A 12,445-nucleotide genomic window follows, 5' to 3' on the forward strand; every position below is an offset into this window, starting at 1 on the left:
ATAAATAGGAATAAACTGTGAAAAATACTCTGAATGTATAAAAAGATTAAAAACCGGTCATACATAAATCGATTCTTTCAGGAATTATTTTAGGATAACCAGGACGTTTCGAATCAGATATTTACGAGTTAATCGATGTATTCGATTAAGTGATTGTGGCGGTTTAATCTTCGACTCGTTAGTATTGAGTTTTCAATCAATGTCTTACTGGGTTCGTTAGACTAAGTGAATTATCAGGTTGAATTCTTTTTCATTTGCATTATTGTTAGAGAATAAGATATTAAAAATTAATCGTTCTATTTGATGATTTTTAACGTGTGTTTCCTATTGAAACTTAGTTGTAATTTATTCTTGACTTCTAATATAATTATATTGAGAGAATCGGTGGTAATTGTTATTATTTTTAAAATTGAAAGGCTTTGATTTAAACTCCGTTCTTATTTTCTTACATTTGTATCAATTTCATGTGATGAAAAAGGTTTTTAAAAAACAGCCTGAAAATAAAATACTCACGGAGAAAAAAATTTAATTCTTTCGAGAAAAGGAAATTTCATGAAAGAAATTGCAGTAAAATAAGCCACCAGAAGCATTTCCTTTTCCCAGGGTTAGGGATTTGTATTTTGTAGGTTTTTTACAAATTTAGTATACACAACACAGAAAGTTAAATTCAGAACTTATGTCAAATAAATAAGTTTAAATCAACAAAGCCCTCAGCAGTTTTCTAAATTTCCAATGTTCCCGAATTTTAGGAAAATAAAAAACACATTTTTCACTCATTTTATAAATTTTATGTAATTTTTTATTATATTTTCGTGTACACAATATGAAAGTTTAATTTTAGAACATATGACAATTAATAAATATAAAATAAAAACCTTTGACAGGTTTATCAATTTCCGCTTATTCTTAAAGTTTTATGAACGATAAATAAAACAAAATTTTTCATACAAATATATATAGTGTGTTCACTATATATTTTATGTTAGTTAATAATAATAGCTTTCAATAATTATTCCTTCGAAAATTAGAACTTACGTCAAATAATTAAAATATAAGCCAATTAAAATCCTTTGTTTCAAAATTCCGGCATATTCAAGGATTTTTGGATAGGTAAAACAAGAATATTTTTTCAGTAATCCGCATTTTGTAAGTTTATGCAAATTTAGGGTGCACTAAATAGAAACTTTGTTTCAGAACAGACGTCGAATCAATAAAATTTAATAATAATTATAAAACTTTGCAAGGGTTTCAATTTCCGCGTATTTAAAAAATTTGGAAAGGTATTACATTTTTTATCCAAGTGATCTGCATTTTGTAAATAAATTACAAACAAATTTAGTGTGCGCAGCTAAGTTATATTTAGAACATACGGTCAACTGAATACAATACAAATCAATGAAAACCTACGGCAAGATTGTCGATTTCTGCGTATTCCAGAATTTTAGGAAATGTAAAACAGTTACAAAAATAAATGCGTTAGCGAAAATAAAAATTTTAATGATGCTATTATGCTGTTGATATACCAGAGCTTTTCAACTTTTATCGAAAATAACGCCCTCATTTGGAGTCCATTAAAAAATGAAAGCCAATATTCTGAACTTGGCGATTTTTTTTTTCCTGCTGCATTTGCTTGATTCGCATTTACGATTTCTAATAAAATGTCTCACTTGATGTCGTTTGAAGCTATCGCAATTTATTTTTATTATGATTCGACTTCCAAGTCTAATGAGTCATTTCGCATCTCTTTTTTTTTTTTTCCCATTCGTATTTCTTTACTTTTTGTTTAACTTGTTTACATCATATTTTCTCGCTTCTAAAAATTGAACCTTTTAATGTCTGCTATCTGTCTAGTATTGTGTTTTTGGTCTCGTGTGTGTTATAAAGTTGATTTAGGTGCTATTTAATCAGCGTTTTATTTTATTTTTCATGTCTTTTAAAATAAAATAATCATTATTAATATTCAAAAAAAGAAACCGAAACTTTTATGAAATTTAACTTTTTTTTTTTTAAACTTTTTAACAAGCATTTTTTGAAAATTTGTATTATAGCCGGTCATTACTTTACGAAGTATTTAAGAAGCTTGCTTTATTTTTATATAATTGTTTCAGAACTTTATCCTTTTATAAAAAAAATTATGATTTAAATTAAACAAAAAAAATTTAAAATTCTTTTTTAAAAAATTGTATTCTGGTATTGTGTATTCTGACGGTAGAGGCAGTTTTTTTTCCTTCGGTACTATTACGTATGCAAAAAATATGAAGCCGAAGCACTCCTTTTTTTTTTCTCGCTCAAAAAAATTTCTCGCTAGGTTGTATTTATAACTTAGCTACAATTTTGGCTCAGGTTTATGATGTCAAATGTCATATCGAGCATGCGTGTCTTTGTCCACTTACCTTTTAAATTCTCTCTGTTTCTTCCGGTAATTAAACATGTTTTTGATGTTTTCAATCCTGCCTTCACCACTAGTGATTCGACAAATTTTGATCGCGTTTTTGTATTTTTCTTGCTTAAATATTATTTTGCGATCTTTAATTACTATTCCTTTTACTTAATTTTTACTAGCATTCTGGAAATATATATAAAAGTCATTACGTAATAAAGTATATAGAAAGGTGTTCTCTTTTTATTTAATGTTTTCAGGATTTTTCCTTTTATGATAAAAATTTTAATTTAAATTAAACAAAATATAAATGAAAAATTCTTTAAATAAATGGTATTAATGTGGATTTCGACTGTGTGATTTAACGGTTTTGCCTTTCGATATTTCGTATGGAAAAGTTATTAAAGCTGAGCACTTTTATTTTTTGTTTTAAAATTTGCTTATTTTTCTATGTCTAATGGAGCTAATATATATTTTAAGTGGTTTTTTTAAACTCGTTTAATTAATACCTTAGTTACAACTTACGTAATATAAAATTTTTAGTTATATTGCTGTGATTTAATTTAAAGAAAAAAAAATCTGTGAAAAATAAATCATTTGTATGAAAAAAGAAGTAAAATAGGTGACTCAACAAAAAATTAAGTGGGAAAAATCAACGAGGGACCATCTGAGAAAAACCCAGCATTCGAAATTGTCCAATAATTGAATGTCTTTTTAAAATTTTGATATGTGTATAGTCCCTTCTATGCATTTAGATGAAAAACATAATAATGGAATAAAAACTCCTGAAACCCCAACCATAACCATTGAACTTAAGTGTCTTGGCATTTCTCAACATTTATATTCTTTGTTCCAGCGATCGATATATACTCAATCAAATGGTTCTTGGCGGGAATATGATAACTGAAGTGAATTATGGTGGTTTCTTGGCGAAATTGTTGGATTTTTCCACCGTCGTATTTGTTCATTTAGAAACAAAATTTTAAACTGGAGAAAGGACTTACATTTAATTCAATTTTTAAGTTGAATCGCTGAAGATTCGTAGCGGTTTGTAAAATAAGCTTGTAAGGTAGTTTATTGAAGTTAAGCTTAAGGGATATATTGATTTACTTCTTGCAAGCGATTTTCGAAATTAACTTTCCATTCATTCTTAAAGTGTGGAAAAACTTACTGTGTGGATTTTTTTTTTTCATTATCGATTTTTAATGCATACTATATAATATAATTCAGTTAACGTTTCGATTCTTTTATCTGTTTTTAGCTTTTAAGATATTATTGCAAATGGCTTCCTCAGTTTACTTAGTAGGTAAGAAAAATTTTTGGCTGTATTTTTTTTTCTTATCTAACACGCGTAAGGGCACTCATCAATAATGTTTTCTTATAAATTTTATTTCTTTTACAGATTTCTCAGAAATTTTTGAGTTTTTACTCAATTCAGTTTTAATAATTATATAACGAGAACCGAGATGGTTCAGCGGATTGAGCGTTAACCCATGCTCGAATTTCAGCTGCGACTGTTTTACGAATTCTGCTCCCGGCTTATACCGACCACAGTACTGACGTAAAATGTCTCCAGTGGAAAAACCTAGACATACCCCTGATCGCGCCACTGGCCCAACAGTTGGAGGTTTTCATGGTTTTCCTCTCAATGTAATGCAAATGCGGTCTAGCTCCATCTAAAAGTTTTCTGCGAAGGAGAATCTCTTTCAATACTTGATCCAGTAGTTCCTTTGTCTTTTGGGCTGAGTTCAAAATTACCAAGGTTACAGAGATAGACATTGATAGTCTTAAACTCAGACTTGGGTCAGCTGTTTAACGTTATAAAATAAAATTATGTAATAAGTTGTAAATCTTTGCTTCGCAATATACTATACTCACATTCTTTGGACAGTGCTTTAACTAAAGATGAAAAAAGCTTACTGTTCCCTGTGAAGCAAAAAAGAAATTTGAATACTGAGAGCTATGTGTGCTAATTTTCTTTTTAAATCAGCTAGTAATCAACAATTTTGAATAATGTTTTTTTCTCTTTGTTTATTAAAATGTATTCTACTGATATAAGTTTTTGAATTTTAAATTTTAAGGTTATAAGTACTATTTTAAAAATTTGAACTTTTTGGAAAACTTTGAAAGAGTTCTTAAAAATGCCTGCCACCTTAAAATTTAAAATTCGGTAACTAAGTTTAACAGAACACGTTTCAATAAATAAAATGAAGCAAAAAAAAAGGAATTAATCGTTTAATAAATCATAGACTTCCGGATGCATAATTCTGTAAGCTAAAAGGAGGAAGTAGAAATCCCTTAGTGTCTAAAAGAACCTAATAATCATGAATAACTGTTGCAACTTACAAAAGCTATAAAAATAACATATTATTCGCTATAAACGGTATTTCAGGTGAGGACAGTGATTTCAAAGAACAGTAATAAGGTTTTTCGGAAAGAAATTTCGTCCCCCCCCCCTTTTTATTAAAATGAAAGTCAATTTTCTTATAGTGAATAAATATATACAAATATAAAATGAATAATGTATCTACATTATTCATTTTAGTTTAGTTATACCTTTTGCTTTCTTTCTAACATTAGCCATGATCCCACGTGCATAAAACTTTTGTTCTTTGCTTTGTAAAGAAATTTGAATTTAATTTTTTTTTATTTATTCCTTATTTGAAATCTAAAAAAAATTGTAGGGACCGCAACTTTGTAGATAATCCATTTCCGTCCACAGTGGTGACTCGCTTCAAAAATATATAATTTTCTTGATACTTGAGAAGCAAATCACAGGCTTCAATACAGCGACACAATTTTCTTTCCTGAGGGAATCCATATATCGAGCTTTAAGATCAAACCTTAGGCTTTTCAATTGATCATGAAAGGTCGAATTCGATCAATTTAATGTATCATCGAAATCACTAGTTGTTATTCGTCGGTTTGCATCAATTAATGTCCTTATTGCGTCGTCATTATTCCAATTCGAAATTTTGCAAACCAGTTTTGACACTGGTGTACTGGCAATTAATCTTCTTCCATATACATCGGACATTTTTTTTTTCTTGCTTGAACAGTCTTTTTACCTAGCAAAATAAAATATACCGAAAATTCTGGTTTTCACTTTCCATGTTTGAAAGGGCACCAAAAACAAGAATCAATAGAACTTTCTTAAACAAGAAGCCTTGCAATATCAGCTGTCAAAATATATAATGATTATGTGGCTAAGTATGAAGCTTCCTGTGAAAATATAATTAAATCATCTGTTGGAGGGGAAAAAAATTATTCTCAGAACAACCATATTTAGAAGTGCGAGCTAAGCTTTGGAAATTTATGGCATTTTGTAAATCTCGAATCTTCAGTATGTTTTGACATTTAAAACATCTTCATCTTAATTTTCCAACTTATTTCTCAATCTAGCATTTCTCAAAAATAAATTTTTCTTTCAAATAAATTTCAAACCACGTTACCTCACCAGATGCAACCCAGGATTTCCTAAGACACGCATGAAATCCCACCAACTGCAAACATCCGTTCAAGACACCTCAGGCAAGGATGGATGGATTATCCCTGGAGATGCTTAGTTCTAATTATAACTTTACTCCTCATCCTCTGAAAGAAGATGCTGTTTACTACATACAGTATCGTGTGTCACTCCTCTTTACAGTTCCGTATCGTCTCACACACTTGCAGCATCCCTACTTCGTTTTGTTTGATTTCTCTTTACAGATCTTAATAGTGATAACGTGCAATTAAAATTGCTGAAAAATCTCTGAATTTTCTATATCATTTTTGCTTCTCCCCCTTTTCCAGAGTTTAAAGCGAAAACTATGGGTTTAGAAAACTAAGTTCTATTCAATGAATTAACACAAAAATCTATTTATCAACGCAAAATGAGATGGAAGGAAAAGGGAAAAATTGTCACCTACTTGCGTACCCAAAATAAACACCGCCTTCTTTACCCCAAAAAATCCAATTGTGATTTTAAACGTGTTTTGATAAATTTCTTGAATGAATTAAGAGTTAATCGAAGACTATGGGCTTATAAACTGATAAGTTCTAATGAATGAATTAACACAAAATATCTTAATTATCAACGCAAAATGAGATGCGAAGAGGAGAAAAAATTACATTTGTCCCCTAACTAGGGTATTTAAAAAAAAAAATTAAAAAAAACGCATAACTATCTCAGAAAAACCAGTTATGATTTTAGACGTGTATTTTACGAATTTCTTGAATGAAGATTAAGTTATTCAAAGACTATGGATTTAAACACATTAATTCCCTTACATGAATTAACACAGAAATCTGTTAATTCCTTTATTCCGATATAGAGTCCCACATGGACTCCATATCGAACACCGAAGTCAAGCATCACAAGTTTTTCTTTTTTTCAGCTAATAAGAAATGTAGATTTTAATTTTTTATACGACTTAAAATTTCTCCTAAACCTGATTCGTTCGTTTGGACCTGTTCTGAACCCTTAGTTAATTTTGAATAATGTAAACAAGACATTTAGTAACTGATGAATTCACTTGGTTAATTCCAAGGAACCCGAACAGAAAAATGTTCGATGCGTCGGCTCCCGTTTTTTTTTTAACTCTATTTAAGCGTGCTTTTGTGTTTTAGATTGTAATTTGAAGTTTTTGTCATAAAAAGAAACAACAAAAAACATGATCAACACACAAAAAAGTATACATTTAATTTAATTTGCAGATGAGTTATTTGTTCTTTCTTAAAAGAGTTGAATCCAATAAATTCTTTATATTTGATCTTAAATCAATATAAATCTATTTTAATTTGCTGGAGCCCTATATAAGTCTTTGGAAAATTTAATACCGTTTTTTTTCTTCTCATTTATTTCGTATTTATTCGATTATATATTTATTATTCTAATTATCCATTTTGCTAAAATGAACGTAATTTACTTATCTTTTCCAAAATCGCACAAAATAACGATTGCAATATGCACTACCATTAATTACTTTGCAGTTACAATGGCATGATTGTTTTAAAGCATACGTGTGTTATGTTTTTAACTCATCGCTGTATGAAAATCCTTAATTCTAATTTACAAATAAATATTTTTTAAATGTCTTTCATATATTTTAATATACAGGGGTCTGTCCAGACATTTTGTGAAAGGTCCGTTTTTCGTGAAATTGTGAAAAAATTACTCACATTCTTTCAACCAGGGTCCGCTTTTATGAATTTGTGCAAATAGGGTCCGTTATTGCAAAAAAAAAAAACTTTTTCAAGGAATTTTTAAATTGTAAAGATATACAAGATTATGCTCAACACTGTAAAATTATAATTAAAAAAATTAAATTCTTAAAAATAAACAACAATTGCTGCTTCTAAATTAGAGATGCTACATACAAATATTTGGTATTTAGCCTATACTGCTGAACGCAGAATATTAATTTCGGACGAATAATGGAAGAATCGTCTGCCGAAGACAAAACTTAATTCGTTTACATCCATCTTTCTTGTTTTCTGCCCTGGAAAGGATTTATTCTATTAACAAAATAATAATGAAGATAAACAAATTTGTGTAGGGTTCGATTAAAAGAAAAATCATTTTGTGAAGGGTCCGTTAACGGACCCAAATTTCTTCTAAACAGACCCCTGATATATAAATGTAAATTAAAAATTCATAATAGTATCAACACATCCTGCATTTGATTATAAGCTATCCCTGTTTTTTTTCCTTCCTTTTTTTTCTCCAATTTTTTATTAACCATAACACTATTATTTACTTTTTTTTCTAATTTGAAATAGTTTTGCTTATTAAAATATGTCTTTAGAAAGTAACTCCATTGCTTTAGTTTGCACTTGAATTTTAAAGAACCGTAAAAAAAATATATAATGTGCTTTAAACGACACTTAAATAGGTTATCGTTCATACAAGCCTAATAAATTTTCCCACTTAGTCGCAGTTTAAGTCTGCAATATATCCGAGAATCTCTTCTATTCAGGCATCGAACTATCTATTGCTTGGCGATTAAAGTAGTCTTATCTCAATTCAGCTGATCTATTGTAATTGTTCAGCATCTATCTATTCTTTCTCTTGGCTCAATCCCGTGTTATCATGAGGCGCGATCTGCTGTCTTTTTACGAGATAGCCGGATTTTTCTTTCATTCATCTATTTATCACCCATAGATTTCCCCCCGAAAAGTATTTTATTACGTATTAAGTTATTTATTATGATTCATGACTTTTCTATTACTAATTTTTATGCATTGGTTTTTAATTTCCCATTTTTGAAAATATGTTATACTTTTCAATGGTCGGGAAAAAAAATTAAATTGGAAGATATACTAATTTAAATGCTATTTTTAAGAATGTAACTTTGTATGACAAAATGCAAAATTTGAACAAAATCGATCGAATCGCCATGAAAAATCAAATTTTTAATATGTGACTTTTTTAAAATAAATAATATTTTGTCTGCTGGTTTTAATTGTTTTTATTTTTGCTTAGTTAACTCCTCTTTGTGACTTCCAACACCATTATCTGGACCGCAAAGTCCGGGTCTTGACACAAAAAAATTGGGACATGTTTTAAAAGCACTTCCGACAGCCAGCTCTGTTTCCATCCAATTTACATGATCTTAAGAGTCTGCATAGCCAATGCATAGTATTTTTTGGACATAAATGTATTCTAGAAACACTTTTAAGTCGATGCCTTCGCGAATACAGTTTGTTATCTATGATTTTAAAAAAATCCAATGAAATATTATTTTAAGGTTTCAAATTCATTGGCTAATTTGCATACAACTTTGATTTAATTTTTTTCCACCGAATTATTGTAGTGCTGAATCTTCTAAATTATTCATATGAGTGGTAATAGTAGAGTCCGGATTTTAACGGCCTAAAATTCCATAAAAATACTCTAAAATATCAGAAAGTGCTCTTATTTTTTATTATTTATTTGTTTTTTTTTTGAAAAAAAGAAAGATATATATTCCATCTCGACTTTGTAAACGAATGTGTAAATAATATCCTAAAATTCCATAAAAATGCCTTAAAATAGCAAAAAATGCACCTTTTTTTTCTTTTTTAAAAAAAAGAAAGATAAGAAATCCCATATAAAAAACTAAAGGAAATTAAATGGAATCAAAAACTTATGATAATGAAATAGTTTTAAAATTTTTCCACGTTTACTGGAATTTTTATTTTTTTCAAAAAACTATAATTCTCGTCTGTGTAAACGAATGTGTTAATTTTCTTATAATTCAGAACATTTTTTTTTATTCTCCTAAGAACAAGTAGTTTTGAGGTTTTACATAATGAATATAAAAGAAATAATTTTTTAATTATTATTCAATTTATATATTTGTTGTATCCTCTTATCATCTTTATTCATTATTCCTTTTTCGTTTACCCCATTAGACTTCCTTTCTTTCTTTTTTCTTTCTTTTTTTTTTTAAATATAGCTTCCTAATTCAATTCTTACACTGAAATCAGTTTTTGAAGTAATCTTCGTCATTTTTATTTCCTTATACGTCCTTCCAATTGAGAACGGAAAGTAGGTCATGAAGAAGTATGTTCATCGGAATTTGGGTGGGTATCACTGAAATGGCTAAGCATAAATGGCTTTTTTTTTCTCTCTTATAACTTCAGTGAGGAAACGGGGAAAAAAATGAATTACACATAATTAATTTTGATAACAGTACAATTATGATTAATTTCTACTTAAAAAGGTTATTTGTCCCTCTGTTTTAAATCCTTTTTCAATTTCATTAGAAAAAAAATTATAATCTTATGATTTATTGTTATCTATTGTGATCAGTTAAACAGGCGATCTATATCGAATTTGCGGCTACCAGATCCAAGATTTTGAACCAAATTCAAGGCAAAAATCCAAACTCAAAGGCGAAAGCTCCTCCCTGCAGTGAACTGATCGTTAAGACACGGTTCCCAGCAGATCACCGAAGTCAAGCATCACTGGCTGCTGTCAGTGTGCGGATGAGTGACCACTTGGATCTGTCTGTGTAGGGACCGAGGGTGTGCGGTATTGGTCCTCGTTAAACTGTTCTACCGTAAAGTGCTCGACTTCGCGTGCAGGTCGTCGGGAAGCGGAGGTGCCATTCCCTCTGCGGGGGATCAAAATTGTGATGGCATGTCTTTGGACCATCCTCAGCGATGCTACCCTGACCGTCCCCAATAGCCCATTGTGCAGCTCCAGTGCGACTTAAATGATGAACTACAACAACTGCATTTTACAAATTCATCTTCAAAAACCTGCTTTTTCCGTTTCAAAGAAGAAGAAAAAATTGGCAAAAACCTCCTGCCGTTAGCTTGATGACCAGGTGACTTTAATCAACGCTTCGTGTAAAACTGGGAATATTTTAAGTTATCACTGTGGTCGGGGCAAGGAATCAACTAGCTTTTGTTGGGGTTGGGTTAGAATCTCGATTACATTATTGGGAAGCTAGTAATCTATCACCTGAGCTATCATTGCTTTAAGCATTAGTTTAAATGCATATTCTTTATTTTAGTAACGTGATATAAAATCTATCCTCAATTTTGGGAAACAAGAGGCCGATAGTTCATTTTATTTTTAGTGCTCTAAATGAATAATAGAGGGAAATGCATATTTCTTTCTTAGTTATCCCAGAAAGTTTAATATAAGTGATTTTGTTACGTTATCCCATTCATTAACATTTGAAGATAATAGCCTAAATATTTTATTATTATTATTAAAATAAGACGAATTATTTTGTGTGTGTCTGTTTAAAAATGTTCAGAGATATTGTACAGCATTTGGAAGCTAGTTTTTGATTTTTATGCTTAATAGAAAATATCTATTATAACAAATGGAAAAGTGTATGCGTGTCTTAGATAATTTCAGAACCTTTTGTTTTAAGATTCTGATTGGTGAAAAGCTGTTGCAGAGAGCTTGCTGTGTTAGTCCCCGAACCTGAAAATCGTGCAATATTGTTAGTGTTGAATGTTACTATGAATAAATATAGTTTGTCTCACTTATGATGAGGTGCACTTCTTTTCTTATAAGTAAAACTACAGAGAGCAACAAATAAGAATTAAAAGTTTTTTTTTAAAAAAAAAACATGTAGGAGCATGTGGATGTAAGCAGATGCGGCGGTCTTGGCTGGTAATAGGCTGTAGTGCCTAAGAAGGAGAAGAATTATGTTTGCCTTTCAGGATTTTTTTTGTGCCTAGTGTTGATTAATACTAATGAATTTATTTAATTTTTTTCCCCTTTCGAAAAACGAATATTATAGTTATTCGATAAAATAAAACGCTAAAAGAGAAATAGCAACGCTTTTGAATTGTAAAATTGTGACAGCGAAATTATTGTAAATTTTTTGTGGAAAATGTGAATATAAAATGTTTTGATAAATTAGCAATAGGGAATAATGACCCAGATGTTATTGTGGTGCATTGAAAATCACACCATGAGCAAGTAGTGTTCTTATGTTTAATGTGGTATATTATAGGTTTCACATCGGCAATTTCATTTGTTTACAAATTCAACCAAGAGAGAGTCTTTAATTTGTCAATTTAGTGAATTATTTATTCGTATTGAATTTGACGACAGGCGGTGGTGTATCGTCCTTTTGAGTGGCAAAACGAAGAATGAATGGTTTTTGAAGTGATGTTTTTTCTGCTGATTTATATCAACAAGTGAGAGCATTCACCCGATTTCAAGGGTTTGAATACGTTGTAATTCATTTCTATTCTTCTTTAATTGCTCTCCATCCATTCTTCTGCTTCTGTTATTTTAGATCCGCCTTTTAAATCAAGTGATCTGTAAAATTGACTTTAATGAAAGCGTGTTTATGTTTTATTTTTTGAAAATAATTTTAAAAAATTTTTCAAAATTTTCGAAAATTTTTTTAAAAATTTATTTATTTATTTTAAGTTTACTAATTACTGACAACGAAAACAGTGTTTAGTTTTTCTTTAATCATATTTTTTCTTTACTAAAAATTAAAGCAAAGATTTAATTAAAAAATTTATGTAAACCTCACACGGTCAACTCACAAATAGGTTTAGGTACTTTGTTTCAGTGGTCAACTTAGAGGATCAGTCATTGTTTCTTTATATTATGTTTAT

At 29.6% G+C, this 12,445-nt stretch overlaps 1 protein-coding gene across 6 annotated transcripts in view; it reads left to right on the forward strand.

The window, feature by feature from the left end:
* rhea (Talin_middle and talin-RS domain-containing protein rhea) overlaps window positions 1-12,445 on the forward strand; it is a 124,380-nt gene that overhangs the window by 47,699 nt on the left and 64,236 nt on the right. Inside the window, exon 1 of one of the 6 annotated variants that reach the window (XM_087164321.1) lies at window positions 3,642-3,686. The exons of the other annotated variants lie outside the window; for them this stretch is intronic. The gene's annotated coding sequence lies outside the window, so the exon portion shown is untranslated. Of the gene's footprint in view, window positions 1-3,641; window positions 3,687-12,445 lie in introns of those variants that run through there. 6 annotated transcript variants of the gene reach the window in all.

Source organism: Parasteatoda tepidariorum, chromosome 5, assembly GCF_982258835.1.
Source record: "Parasteatoda tepidariorum strain Cologne lab strain chromosome 5, Ptep-v5.0, whole genome shotgun sequence".
Taxonomy (NCBI): domain Eukaryota; kingdom Metazoa; phylum Arthropoda; class Arachnida; order Araneae; family Theridiidae; genus Parasteatoda; species Parasteatoda tepidariorum.